Source organism: Pristis pectinata, chromosome 22, assembly GCF_009764475.1.
Source record: "Pristis pectinata isolate sPriPec2 chromosome 22, sPriPec2.1.pri, whole genome shotgun sequence".
In the NCBI taxonomy this organism is placed as follows: Eukaryota; Metazoa; Chordata; class Chondrichthyes; order Rhinopristiformes; family Pristidae; genus Pristis; species Pristis pectinata.
The window spans coordinates 25,639,622-25,654,782 of NC_067426.1; the positions used below are offsets into that span (position 1 = coordinate 25,639,622).

The window sequence follows — 15,161 nt, forward strand, 5'->3', positions numbered from 1 at the left end:
AATAGTAACAGGGATATCAGGAGCAGATAGGGAAGCAGATGCTGGAAAGATGTGATAATAACAAAGTTGTTGTGATGGGAGATTTTAATTTCCAAAATATCAATTGGCATCTCCATACAGTGAGGGGTTTAGATGGGGTGGAGTTTGTTAAGTGTGTTCAGGAAGGATTCTTGACACAATATGTAGATAAGCCTACAAGAGGAGAGGCTGTGCTTGATTTGGTATTGGGAAATGAATCTGGTCAGATGTCAGATCTCTCAGTGGGAGAGCATTTTGGAGATAGTGATCATAATTCTATCTCCTTTACAATAGCATTGGAGAGAGATAGGAACAGACAGACGAGAAAGGCATTTAGTTGGAGAAAAGGGCAGGAAATTGGAAGCTTAAATTGGGAACAGATGTTCTCAGGGAAAAGTATGGAAGAAATGTGGCAAATATTCAGGGGATATTTGTGTGGAGTTCTGCATAGGTATGTTCCAATGAGACAGGGAGGTTACAATAGGATACAGGAACTGTGGTGTACAAAGGCTGTAATAAATCTAGTCAAAAGGAAAAGAAAAGCTTACAAAAGGTTCAGAGAGCTGGGTAATTTTAGAGATCTGGAAGAGTATAAGGCTAACAGGAAAGAGCTTAAGGAAATTAGGAGAGCCAGAAGGGGACATGAGAAGGCCTTGGCGAGCAGGATTAAGGAAAACTCCAAGGCATTCTACAAGTATGTGAAGAGCAAGAGGATAAGATGCAAAAGAATAGGACTTATCAAGTGCAAAAGTGGGAAAGTGTGTATGGATCCGGAAGAAATAGCAGAGGTACTTAATGAATACTTTACGTCAGTATTCACTACGGAAACAGATCTTGGTGATTGTAGTGAGGACTTGCAGAAGGCTGAAAAGCTTGAGCATGTAGATATTAAGAAAGAGGAGGTGCTGGAGCTTTTGGAAAGCATCAAGTTGGATAAGTCTCCGGGACCGAATGAGATGTACCCCAGGCTACTGTGGGAGGGGAGGGAGGAGATTGTGGAGCCTCTGACTATGATCTTTGCATCATCAATGGAGATGGGAGAGGTTCCAGAGGATTGGAGGGTTGCGGATGTTGTTCCCTTATTCAAGAAAGGGAGTAGAGATAGCCCAGGGAATTATAGACCAGTGAGTCTTACTTCAGCGGTTGGTAAGCTGATGGAGAAGATCCTGACAGGCAGGATTTATGAACATTTGGAGAGGTATAATATGATTAGGAATAGTCAGCATGGCTTTGTCAAGGGCAGGTCCTGCCTTACGAGACTGATTGAATTTTTTGAGGATGTGACTAAACGCATCGATGAAGGGAGAGCAGTAGATGTAAGAAATATGGATTTCAGCAAGGCATTTGATAAGGTACCCCATGCAAGGCTCATTGAGAAAGTAAGGAGGCATGGGATCCAAGGGGATATTGCTTTGTGGATCCAGAACTGGCTGGCCCGCAGAAGGCAAAGAGTGGTTGTTGATGTGTCATATTCTGCATGGAGGTCGGTGACCAGTGGTGTACCTCAGGGATCTGTTCTGGGACCCTTACTCTTTGTGATTTTTATAAACGACCTGGATGAGGAAGTGGAGGGATGGGTTACTAAGTTTGCGGATGGCAAAAAGGTTGGAAGTGTTGTGGATAGTATGGAGGGCTGTCAGAGCTTACAGCGGGACATAGATAAGATGCAAAACTGGGCTGAGAAGTGGCAGATGGAGTTCAACCCAGATAAGTGTGAAGTAGTTCATTTTGGTAGGTCAAATATGATGGTAGAGTATAGTATTAATGGTAGGACTCTTGGCAGTGTGGAGGATCAGAGGGATCTTGGGGCCCGAGTCCATAGGACACTCAAAACGGCTGCACAGGTTGACTCCGTGGTTAAGAAGGCATATGGTATATTGTCCTTCATCAACCGTGGAATTGAATTTAGGAGCCGAGAGGTAATGTTGCAGCTATATAAGACCCTGGTCAGACCCCACTTGGAGTATTTGCTCAGTTCTGGTCGCCTCACTACAGGAAGGATGTGGAAGCCATAGAAATGGTGCAGAGGAGATTTACAAGGATGCTGCCAGGATCGGGGAGCATGCCTTATGAAAACAGGTTGAGGGAACTCGGACTTTTCTCCTTGCAGTGACGGAGGATGAGGGGGGAACTGATAGAGGCGTATAAGATGATGAGAGGCATTGATCGTGTGGATAGTAAGAGGCTTTTTCCCAGGGCTGAAATGGTTGCCACAAGAGGACATAGGTTTAAGGTGCTGGGGAGTAGGTATAGAGGAGATGTCAGGGGTAAGTTGTTTTGACTCAGAGAGTGGTGAGTGCATGGAATGGGCTGCTGGCAATGGTGGTGGAGGCGGATACAATAGGGTCTTTTCAGAGACTTCTGGATAGGTACATGGAGCTGGGAAAAATAGAGGGCTATGGAAATAGAGGCCTAGTAATTTCTAAGGTAGGGACATGTTCGGCACAGCTTTGTGGGCCAAAGGGCCTGAACTGTGCTGCAGGTTTTCTATGTTTATTATCAAAGTACATGTGTGCACATTCCATTTTTGTGAAATATCACAAATATATTCTGCCTGAAATTTATATTCTATTTTGTTTCTTTTTACATTCCCTCAGATCAATTAAACACAATGGTTTCTAAATGCAACAGACACCCATGCATTTCATAGGCTATAAAAAATACAGCAAGATCAGCAAAAGATTACAGCAAAGAATATTGTGCATTAAGCTTCAGGTTAATTTGTTAAGTGTTCTCAAACCAAGTTTTTATTTTATTGAATGAAATAATTAGCAGCACTTTAAATCCTTGACTCAGTAATTCCTGAATTAAATGAAGATTTGGACAAATTCCATGTTGTAACAACAGCATTCAAAATCTCTCAATTCAAAATGTGATTGGAATATTATATTGTTTCCCTAGGCATGTGTTGAATGTTCAGGTAATCAAAATGAGACAGCTGGGAAATGGATTTTTTCTTAATTCAAAGCTCTTCACAAATCCAAAAGGATCCCAAGACAGTTATGGATAAGAAAAGACATTTGCCCTTTCACAGTTGCCCAAAAGAACCACAAATGTTTCCAATGTTTTCACCTGTGCTTGGGAGCCCAGTGGTTGTGTTAGTCAATATGATGGGTAAACAACTTGTGATACCAGCTCCAAATTTGCTTTTTCCTTTTGGAACCCACCTCGTCTCATTCTGAACTAACAAGGTATAAAGAACATACAACAGTAGAGCACTGGACAGGCCATTTGGCCCGTGATGTTGTGCCGATCTTGATGCCCTCCTTCTGTGTATCATCCATATTCCTCCATTCCCTTCACATTCATGCATCTATTTAAAAGCCTCTTGAACTCCACCAAACTGCTTGCTTCCATTACTATCCCTGGTAACCCATTCCAGGCACCTATCACTCGCTGCATAAAAAACTTGCCCCGCACATCTCCTGTCAAGATTCCCCCCTCTAACGTAAAAGCAGGTCCACTTGTGTTTGCCTTTTCTACCCTGGGGAAAAGATTCTGACTCCACCCTATCTATGCTTCTCATAATTTTAGAAACCTTTATCAGGTCTTCCCTCAGCCTCCGACACTCAAGGGAGAACAACCCAAGTTTGTCCAACCTTTCCTTACAGCTCATACCCTCTAATCCAGGCAGCACCCTGGTAAACCTCTTCTGCATCTTTTTCACATTCTCCACATCCTTCCTATAATGGGGCAACCAGAACTGCACACAGTACTCCAAGTGTGGTCTAACTAAAGTTTTATAAAGCTGCCAGTACGAGTTCCTTACTCTTACACTCAACACCCCTACCAGTGAAGGCAAGCATGCCATATGCCTCCTTTACCACCTTATCCACTTGCATAGCCACTTTCAGTGAACTATGGACCTGGACCCCTAGATTCCTCTGTACCTCAATGCTATTAAGGGGCCTACAATTAACTGTATACTTTCTCCTTTCATTTGACCTTCCAAAGTGCAACACCTCAGACTTGCCCGGTTTAAATTCCATCTGTCACTTCTCTGCCCATTTTTGTAACTGATCTACATCCCGCCGTATTATCTGATGGTCCTTTACACTGTACACAACTCCACCAATCTTGGTGTCATCCGCAAATTTGCTAATCCACCCACCTACATTTTTGTCCAAACCATTGATATATATCACAAGCAACAGAGGTCCCAGCACAGATCCTCAAGGACCTCCAGCCAGAATAACAGCCTTCCACCCCTACTCTGTCTTCTATGGGTAAGCCAATTTTGAATCCAAACTTGCAATTCACCCTGGATCCCATGCATCTTTTATATCCTGAATCAACCTACCATGAGGGACCTTCTCAAATGCCTTACTGAAGTCCATGTAGATAACGTCCACTGCCTTACCCTTATCAAGCAGCTTCATCACCTCTTCAGAAAAAGTCAATCAAGTTTGTGAGGTATGACCTGCCCTGCACAAGGCCACGCTGACTGTCCCTAAGCAGGCCATGCCTTTCCAAATGCGTTCAAATCCGATCCCCTAGTATCCTCTCCAATAGCTTCCCTACCACTGACGTGAGGCTCACTAGCCTATAATTACCTGGATTATCCTTATTTCCTTCTTGAACAAAGGCACAACATTTGCTTCTCTCCAGTCCTCCAGGACCTTGCCTGTTGCTAGTGAGGACATAAAGATCCTTGTCAAAGCCCCAGCAATCTCCTCACTTGCTTCTTTCAATATTCTGAGATATATGCCATCAGGCCCTGGGGACATCCACCTTAATGCTTTTTAGAAGACCCAGCACCACCTCCTCCTTAATCTCCAGATGTCCCAGCACATTAGCATGCCCCACTCTGTTTTCACTATCCTCCAATTCCTTCTCTTCAGGCAAATAGCAATGCAATGTACTCATTTAGTACCTCAGCCACTTGGTCTGACTCCAAGCACAAATTCCCTCCTTTATCCTTGAGTGGACCTACCCCCTCCTTAGTTATCCCCTTTTTCTTAATATAAATGCAAAATGCTTTGGGATTATCCTTGACCCTGCTCTCTAAGGACATTTCATAGCCCCTTTTGACCTTCCTAATCACCAGCTTCAGCATTTGCCTGCTATCTTCGTATTCCACAAGGACCCAGTCTGATTTTAACTTCCTAAACCTCACGTATGATTCCTTTTCCTTCCTGACTAAATTTAGGACTTCACGGGTAATCCAAGGTTCCCTTACCTTACCATCCTTGTCCTTACTCCTTACCGGAACATGCCAATCCTGAGCTCTGCTCAGCTGGTCTTTAAACAACATCCACATGTCAGACGTGGACTTGTTTGACAGTAGCTGTTCCCAATCAACACCCTGTCTTATCCTGTCATAATTTGCCTTCCCCCAATTTAGTAACTTCCTGCAAGATGCAATTTTAACCTTACTCATAACCAACTTTAAACATACTGAGTTGTGGTCAGTATTCCCAACATGTTCATCCACTATCAAGTCTGTCATCTGGCCTGGCTCATTTCCCAAGACTAGGTCCAATATGTTCTCTCCTTTTGTTGGACTCTCCACATACTGTCTCAGGAACCCCTCTTGGATGCACCAAAAGAATTATTTTGCTAAACAGCACTTAAGTAAATCTTCAATATATTTCCCTCATTTGAAAAAATGATTATTGGATTCTGAAAAGAACCAAGTTTGCCTGGGACAATTTGGGAGATACATTGGTGCTGAAATGATATTTTACTGTGAGTCTTGAAATCATTTAAGGATTTTATTGTGCAAACACTTCATATACTCACAAGGAATTTCTTAGCCCACGACCCGCATGAAATGTCATTCAAATGGATTAATGCCAATGCTAAAATGGCAGATAAAAATACTGTAAATAAGCATATTAGAAAAACCAGTTAAGGAAAAGCAGCAAATCACTCATTATCTGAATTACAGCATTGGCAGTGTAAAGTTGCCCAAAGAAGTATTTCTACATTTATCAGATTTTGGCAAACTATGGAACTGTGTACTGACTGCCTTCTAAGATGTGGCACTTTGACAAAAAAAACTTTTGTTTGAGTACTATTATCATTTCTGATTCTAAAAGCCTCAAGCCAAACACCCCACCTGCTCCCACTTCATGTCACTTTCTTTCTTCTCTGCAGTGCATTAAGGCAAAATGCTTGTAACCATGGAAATGAATATTTTTTCCTTAGAAGTTACAATTCACTGTAATCTAGTGCCAAGGAACAACTATTTTCATCACTGCCCCATCACACCAAAATACACCTGCAAACCCATCCAGTCCTCTCCTTCTGTGGCCAAGCTCAGGCAGTTGGCCACTGGACTGCTTGAGCCAGTGGTCAGCAGTGCAGGCACTGAGGCTGAGAATAAAGACGACGGTAGGGATCAGGCAGTGTGGCCAGCAACAGTCCACGGAGACTGGGATCAAGAGCACATGGGATTAAGGTAGCCACCATCAAGATGTGGGGGCACTCAGATGCAGTAGCAAAATGATGGAGGGGCGTGGGGTCAAGGGTGGGTAGAGCCTGCTGCAACATTATAGGGGAACTTGGGCCTCGTTGTCCCGGGTGTGCCTGTCCTGGGCACTCCCAGGACAACACCGTCCTCTTTCCACAGTGCGAAGGCTGCAGTTAAACAGGAAACTCGCATAAATTCTCACCTATGCTACCCTGCCCCTCACACTGAACCACCCAAAACCCCAGATTTCCTGCCCTCTTCCCCCACGCCCCAGAATAATTGGCTAATGTGCCTATCCATTTACCCCACCCCAGGTGGTACTTCTGATCACAGTCTCCGTGTAGATTCTTCAATAGGAGCACTGCAAAGGTAACACAGTAAAACTTCAATAATCTGGTAAATTCACTTTTATTTCACTTTTTATTTAACATATTACACAGTAGAATAGCAAATAATGAACCTGGTGAGGTTAAACAGAGCAGGAGATCAGTTCCACAGCAAACCAACCCATGCTCCTGACTCCTGGTATTCTAGGCCCCAACCCTGGCATTGGCCTCACACCCAGCCCACGGTCCGAACCCTGGCCCCAGTTATAATGCAGACCCTCAACTCAAGACGCACATCCCATTTCCACTCTGGACCCTGGTTCAGATTCCAAATTAATAAGTGAGCCAGAATCCAGAGCATTCGGATTTCTGAACAATCAGAAGCCAGATTATCAGACTTTTACAGTAACACCATCATCTGTGTCCATGACTGGGGTCGCTAGGGTGGCTCATGGTCATTTGACTGAGGTTGCTAACCTGGAAGTAAAGCTGAGAAGCCAGATCACATCCGTGCTCTGCCACTGAGCCTAGTGGTAAGTCCAGTTTGGGAACCGACAGTCAAACGTGCCAGCGTTATGTCCTGAAGTGATAGGTAGATACAAGGAGGATGTTTCCCCCGGTTGAGGAAGTCACAGTCTCAAACAAAAGTAGTCAGCTGTTAAGGATAAGATGAGCAGAAATTCTTACATCCAGGGGGTGATGAAACCTCGACCTGAAGAGCAGTGAAGGCTCAAATATTGATTGTTCAAAATAAAGATCTATTTATTTCTGGATGACAAAGGAATCAAGGGATATGGGGATTGAGTAGGATAATGACGTTGAGGTCGAAGTTCAGCCACAATCCCACTGAACGGTGCAGCAGCCTGAGGGGCTGAACAGCTTACTCCTGCTCCTATTTCTTATGTCCAATAAATGGGGAAGCTGAACAGCCAGCAGCTTTCAGTCCTCTTGGAACAGTCAGCTGTCAGTCAACTTAATTTGACCCAATGTTTTGTTAAAAAGCTGCAATGCAAAACCCTACAGTTTTTGACAATTCTGGATGAAAAGGGGCAAACACTGCAGGTTACAACTTAATTGCTGCTCTGCTGAAGGTCAGTTGTAATTTGTAATCAGAGTGCGGAAACGGTTCAGAATAAATCTCAAACAGAGAATGGAAAGGCTCCTTTTTTTATCCAATAATGTTATAGAGATTTAAGATAACAAAGAGAACAGTGTAATCTCAATCGGCAGGACCCAGTCTGTTTACCCTTACAATTTAGTACAGGTGGGCATGTCACAAGTGCAAAGGAATCTGTTCTTTAAGCAAATCTCCTCCTATCTGTGGGAATGGCCATTCTTTCAGTGTTCGCTTCACATTCAGTGTCAAATGCATCAGATACCTGAAATCTGGAAGATTATATCATGGCTGTGAAAAGCTTTGTGTGAAGGATATAACTTCCCACCACAATCCCTGAGCTCCACAATTCCACCAAAGGTAATCAGCTCCCAGTGACGTTTCTTCACTGTTGATTTTCCGTCAAGTACCAGTGCAAATGCTTAAAATAAATTACTTGGAAGATACCTGTTTATGTCTTCTTTTACGGGGTGGGGGTGGGGGTGCAGGGTGGTGGCCATTACACAACAATTATCTCATGCTATTGACAGAGTAAGATCTTAGTCCAATGGCATTAGGGTCCAAGATGGCAGGAGCTTCTAAATTAGACCATCTCCGAGCATCACCCTTGTTAGCTGATGGTGTGAAGGAAAGTGATATCAACAGCATGACTCACAAGGTTATATTGTACAGAAAACATCATCTTTTCACACTATTCTTTGAAAAAGACATATTACAGCAATTAATAGAGTCACAGAAACCTGCAACACAGGAGGCTATTCGCCCTTCTGAGTCCATGCAGGCTGAGAAGCACTTGAGTGGTTCAGTGGCACAGCAAGTAGAGCCACTGCCTTCCGACACCAGAGATCCAGGTTCAAACCAGACCTCAGGTGCTGTCTGTCAGAAATTTGCATGCCCTCCCTGTGACTGTGTGGGTTTTCTCTGGGTGATCTGACTTCCTCCCACAATCCAAGGATATGCGTGTTGGGAGGTTAACTGGCCACTGTAAATTTCCCATCGTGTGAAGGTGAGTGGTAAATCTGGGGAGTGTTGGTGAGAATGTGGGGAGAATAAATAGATGGGATTAATGCAGGATTTGTGTAAATGGGTGGCTGATGGTCGGCACAGACTAGTGGGCCGAAGGGCCTGTTTCCATGCTGTATCTCTCTATGACTCTGAAGTTGACCCCACTTCCAGTGAAGTAGAGCAGCCTACGAGCTCTGACCAGACTTGAGTTGGGGGAGCCTGAGATCGCTGCCCACAGACCATTCTGTTGGCCTTTTGCATTATTTTGCCTGCTTCAGTTGTTTCTACATATCTGTGATGAACAGGTTCAGTGACAGAGACTTGAATAATTAAAAGATTTAAAAATTAAAAATCTTAACTCATTCAAACTTCATTTATCTGAAGTAAATTAATTAAAAACATTAATATTAAATTAAATTAAAAGCACTTACTTCACTGACCTTCTCTATGCACGTCAGTGACCTCATTCAAATAGAAAGTGCTTTGGTCCCTCAAATCATTCTGACCAGGAACTATCCCTGGGCCGAGTGGTGATTCCACTGCCGGCGCCAGAGAATCGATGGCCCAGCATCTGACCAGCAGTGCATCCTCGACTGGAGCACAGCAATGCACGGCCACTGTGTTTCTCTAGTCTGTGGTTCTCTTCCAAACCACTGACAAGAACTAATTACATTCCAGGCAACTGATGCACAGCTTGCACTAAAATGGATAATGACCAAAGCGGAACAAGGAGATTACAGAATCCCATTCTCAAGTGACAAGCAAGAAAAAAAATGCAAACAGTCCTGGATGACAAAGAGCTGAAGAAATATAGACTCCTCTGTTTTTACAGTATCACACTGATGGCAATCCATACCAGCATATAGTTAATGTAACTTGTTCAAATTTACTGAGAATACCTCAGCATAATCCAAATTACTCTTTTGAAAGGAACTAACTGTGGGTAAACATTGTTTAAATTTCTTCTCCTCTCTAACCTGAATTCCAGTCTCTTTGTTCTTCATTTCACCACCATATTACATAGATATTTGTCTTGCTGGCAATTTATATTTCCTTTAAGGCCAGAAGTATTGAGCAGAGATAAAGCCATTTATAATTCCTTTCAACAATTTCTGTGAGAAGACTGTAGACATAACTATAACTTTATGAAGTTGACTTATATATTTACTTATACTTGGTGCTGTCATATTAAGAACATAGAAATTTAGAAACTGAATCGATGATGCAACAAATTACATCATTACTCCGATCCCAAATATCGCAATACCATTTGTTCGAGTTGCTAAGAGTTTCTGCGATAGTATCTCTGTTCAAGTTCTGAATTTTGTCAACTGCATGACATTTTGATGAACCCTCAGTCATTACTCAGCCTTTCTTGGCTTCTATTTTTATCGACCTGTCACGGAATGGAAAGGGAGGGGCGTGCTCACTATATAGGCTCTGCAAAGTTTGTTTGATTGCTTGGGTCACAACCAAACAGATTTGATCCTGATCTCTGATGTTGCCTGTGTGGAGTTTGCATATTCTCCCTTTGATTGTGTGTGTTTCCTCCGAGTGCTCAGGTTTCCTCCCACATCCCAAAAATGTGCAGGCTGGTAGGTTAGTTGGCCACTGTAAATTGTCCTGAGTGTGGATTAATGGCAATGTGGGGAGAATAAAATGGGTTAGGGTGGAATTAGTGTAAAAATGGGTGCTGATGGTTGCCATGGACTCAGTGAGCTAAAGGGCCTGTTTTTGTGCTCTTTATGGTGCTGTCTTTAAAAATAATCTCTTTTGGCATCTATTCCATGAAGTAAAAAGGAGACAGATCTTCCTCTGGCCCAGAGATTGCCCTCCATTTGTCCTTCAGTCACATCGTTTCTTCCACGGTGGTCCAGCTGCAGTTTTCCACCAAAGGCAGGCTTCCAGCATGACCAGGGTAGTGCAATACAGTGCAGGACTCTCTCGGTACCCTGCTGCACTCACAGAATGACTCTGACAGCCAGTCAGACAATGCTTCCTGCCTCGCCAGCTGTCAAAATTAGCACTGAAATTGAATATGTGCAAGTGTGTTTGACATTCACATAGGTGCAAAACCAGCTGGGTACAATTAAAGAAAAAAACTCATACAAATTGACAAAGTACTTTTAAATGGACCAAATTAAATCAAATGCTGTCGTGTAGCTCTGTAAGTAGTCTTCCCTTCCCATTGATTTTAATGGGGCCACTTAGGAGGCAGATTTCCCAGATCAGGTGCTGGGAAATCCACAGAAGGTCATTCTGCCCTGTTGAACTCCATGAGGTATCACTCAGCGCAGTACAGGCAGAGTTGGCTACAGGTGGTGCAGCAGAAGATGGCTTAAGCCATGATGTTGAACACAAGAATGATGAGCAGGGGTGGGCCACCTGACCCTTTGAGCTTGCTCTGCCAGTCATCAAGATCATTACTGACCTTCTACCTCACTGCCACCTTCCTGCACTAATACCTTAAGCTCTTGATTCCCTTAATATCTAGAAGTCATCTAAGGTGAGAGGGGATAGATTCAGAACAGATGTGAGGAGTACGTTTTCTTCTCAGAGAGTGGTGGATGCCTGGAATGCATTGCCTGATAGGGTGGTGGAGGCAAATTCATTGGGGGCTTTTAAGAGGGGTTTGGATGGGCACATGAATGAGTAGAAAATGGAGGGATATGGGCATTCTGTGGGTAGGAGGGATTAGCTATGTTGGCACAACATTGTAGGCCGAAGGGCCTGTTCTGTGCTGTACTGTTCTATGTTCTTTTTAAATCCAATGATCACTGTTGTGAATAAACACAATGACTGAAACCCCATACAGCTCTCTGGAATGGAAAATTCCAAAGATTCACAAGCTTCTGCGTAAAGAAGTTTCTTCTTATTATTAATCCTAAACAGCCAATCCCTGAATTCCGTAACTATCACCCTGATTTGGACTCCTCAGGGGAACATGCCCCCTGCATCTACCCTGTCAAATACTGTAATAATTTAGTAAGTTTAAATGAGATCTCCTCACATTCATCCAAAGTCCAGAGAATACAGGCCAAGCCTACTTAATCTTTCCTCGTAGAGCAAACCTACCATTCCTGGAAGCATGCAAGTGAATCTTTGCTACACTGTGGCAAGTGTATCTTTCTTTCAGAAATGTGAGTAAAATTGCACACAATATTCTAAGTTCTGTTTTAGCATCACCTTATTTAATTACAGGAAGACAGCCTTTAATCCTGCAATTAAATCCTCTCCCAATAAAGGCCAACTGTTTGCATTCCTAACTGGTTGCTACAACTGCATGTCCACTTTCAGCAATTTATATAAGATATTTTTTCCATATTAAATTCCATCTTCCATGTTCTTTTTCTTTCACGTAGCTTGTTGCTATAACCTTAGAAGGAATCATCAAGAACAGATACTGGCCCTTCAGCCCAGCACGTCCTTGCCAACCAACAAACACCCATCTACACTAAATCCATATTCCTCCCACTTCCCCATCAACATCGCCCCCTATTGAATCTTCTGCCACCCACCTACACGGAGCGATTTACAAAAGGTAACTAACCAATCAAGACAATGTTTGGCATGTAGGAGTAAGACAGAGCACCAAGGGGAAACCCACATGTTCACAGGGAGAGAATGAGAACACAGACAGCACCCAATGTCAGATTTGAACCCTCGTCTCTGGAGCTCTGAGGCAGCAATGCTATTAGATGTACCACTGAGCCACTCTTGAAGTCTCTTTGCATTCTCTTGGTACTCACAGTCTCAGGAAATGGTAGAATCAGTCTATACTGATAGGTTCATATTCATATTAATATTTACCTCCAGAAGCAGTATATAACTACTTCAAGATGTGGCATACAGCAACTCAACCTATGAGTTACAACTCTTTTTTTTTGTTTTCAATAAACCCAAGTTTTTCCGCAAGATATTAATCTTATCTTTGAGTAAGTATTCATTCTTCCCTCTGTTCCTTTGCACATTAGTACTTAATCATTTTTTGCAGATGTTCTTTCCCTGGTTTGCTCTCCTTGAATGCATTACCAAAGGCTAGTCCAGGTTGAATTCCACTGCCACTTTTTTCCTCACCTGATCAATTTACTCCTGCAGCCTAAAAAATTATTTCTCACTATCAACTACTCTGACAATATTGGTGTCATCTAAAAACTTCTTAATCATGGCTAGTGTAATTAGTTTAGATTGCTGACATACATCATGAAAACTGAGGGACCGGGATACTGAGTCTTACAGAACCTCACTGCTTATAGACTTCCAGTCTGGAAAACATCTGTCAGTCATTACTCTCTGCTGACTGCTGCTAAGGCGATAATCTGTGGCTTTGTGTCAGTATCATCCTTGTTCATTTGATGAATGGAATTCATCTTAATCATGCAGCTGTTCTTTTGTTGTTGCTGTTAATAAGAAATTTGATCCAATCAGGTTCACAGGATGCAAATCCTACTTTTAAAAATGTGATTTTGTTTTAAGTTCTCTAAAAAGGCCGACATTTATTCTGCATTCCCATTTGACCTTGGACAGGCAACAATAGCTATGATATGGAATTGCTGCAGTCCTTGTGACGTGAGTACTTCCATATTGTTATGAGGTAGAGAGTTGCAGGATTTTGATCGAGTGAAGAAGGAACAGTGATAGTTCCAAGTCAGGATAGTGCACAATTTGGAAGGAAAGTCATAGGTGGTGGAGGGAATGTGAACTAGAGTAGATGAATTCCATGCTAAATCAGGTGCAGAAAGAGAAAAGGAGAGAAAAAAAATGTGGTTAAGATTGGAAAACAGGCAAAGCAATGATAAGTCAAAGTCAAAATTTATTCTGATCCCCCATGTTTAAGGGATGAGCATATTTATTACAGTTTTTATTTACAGTAGCAGAGAGCTCATCTTACATTAAATTAGCACTTTTCAAGTTGTTAAAACAGTACTTGAAATAGCTTGCCAACCTTCCACACCATATTTATTTCTCAGCGAGTGCGTAAGTACAGGATCCATGTTCTGCTCAATGCTTTTGAACGGAGAGCAAGAGAGTGAGTTGCCACTTTTACAAAGCTGACTACGGAGCAGTGAGTCTCGGACAGCAACTTTTTGGCTTCCATATTTAATCATGTGTCTGGAGCCACATGAAATTGCGCGGCACTTGTATTTAAACAATGTCTAATGTGATTAGCTGCATCATTAGATAGGCAGCAAATTTTGGCCCACTGATATTTGACATCAGTTGCAAGAAATTTTACACCTATGTTATAAACAAATAAAATATAACACACAAGAGTGACAAAGGAAGTAGCTTTGCTAGATAGGAAGAGCACCACCATGTAGAATTTCCATTATATTATTAGTTAGCTGAATAGTTAACAGCATCAATGATGCATTAAGTTTTTACATAACTCATGCACTTTATTTGTCACAAACTTTCAATCAGATTTGTTGGTGTCAATCCTATTGCTATAAAACTTACAGTGAGCACTCCTGCAGCAAATTAGGCGATAAGTAACATCCAATTGCAAAGCACTTTGCATTTACAACTGGTCTTTAATATATATTGGAATTTATTTTCATTTCCCATACCTAGTCCACAGCATGTACACTGTATGACATGATTACTTTAACAATGAGGAGACGAAACAAGGTGAAATCTCATAGCTGATTTTCAAAGAGCATCAGAGTGACGCAGATATGAGATGATTAACAAGAAATACAGAAATGACTGATCAAAGTGATATAAAAAGGTCACAAGTAATGCACAACCAAGAAACCAAAAATGAAGAGACTGGATGGGGAAATTAAAGAGATGGGAAGAACTGTCATGAATGTGGGGAGATTATCAAGAATATGAAAGACCTGAAGTCAGATGCAGACCTTGAGGCTGCAGATGTCCAGAAGAGCAGACGTATCAGAGATGCCATTCCATCTTGCGGTGCAACTTTCTTGTGTGCGATGTAATTTTTTTTAATCAAAAAACCAAGCATTGGACACAAGCAAGTACTCGGCGCATTACTAATACATTTTAAGTGTGGGTTCTCTATACATATGAGAAGAACAAACAAAGTCCTTTGAGAAAGGAGGCCTTTGAGATGTGCAGTGAACTCAGACAACAGGCAACACGTTTTGTCATCACTTACGCAAATTGTGGGGGGGAAATAGGCAAAGAAAAAGAGTCAAATTGATTCTGATTCCCCAACTTCTGAAAAATTAAAGAATATTTGTAATAGCTTTCTTTGTATTTTCCAGTGGCATAGAGCTTGACTTGAAGTAAGTTAACACTTTTCATGCTGTTAGAA

General features: G+C 42.2%; 1 protein-coding gene across 1 annotated transcript in view; it reads right to left on the bottom strand.

Moving 5' to 3' along the window:
- The window catches only part of LOC127581617 (CUB and sushi domain-containing protein 1-like), a 1,418,367-nt gene that overhangs the window by 663,628 nt on the left and 739,578 nt on the right, over positions 1-15,161 (bottom strand).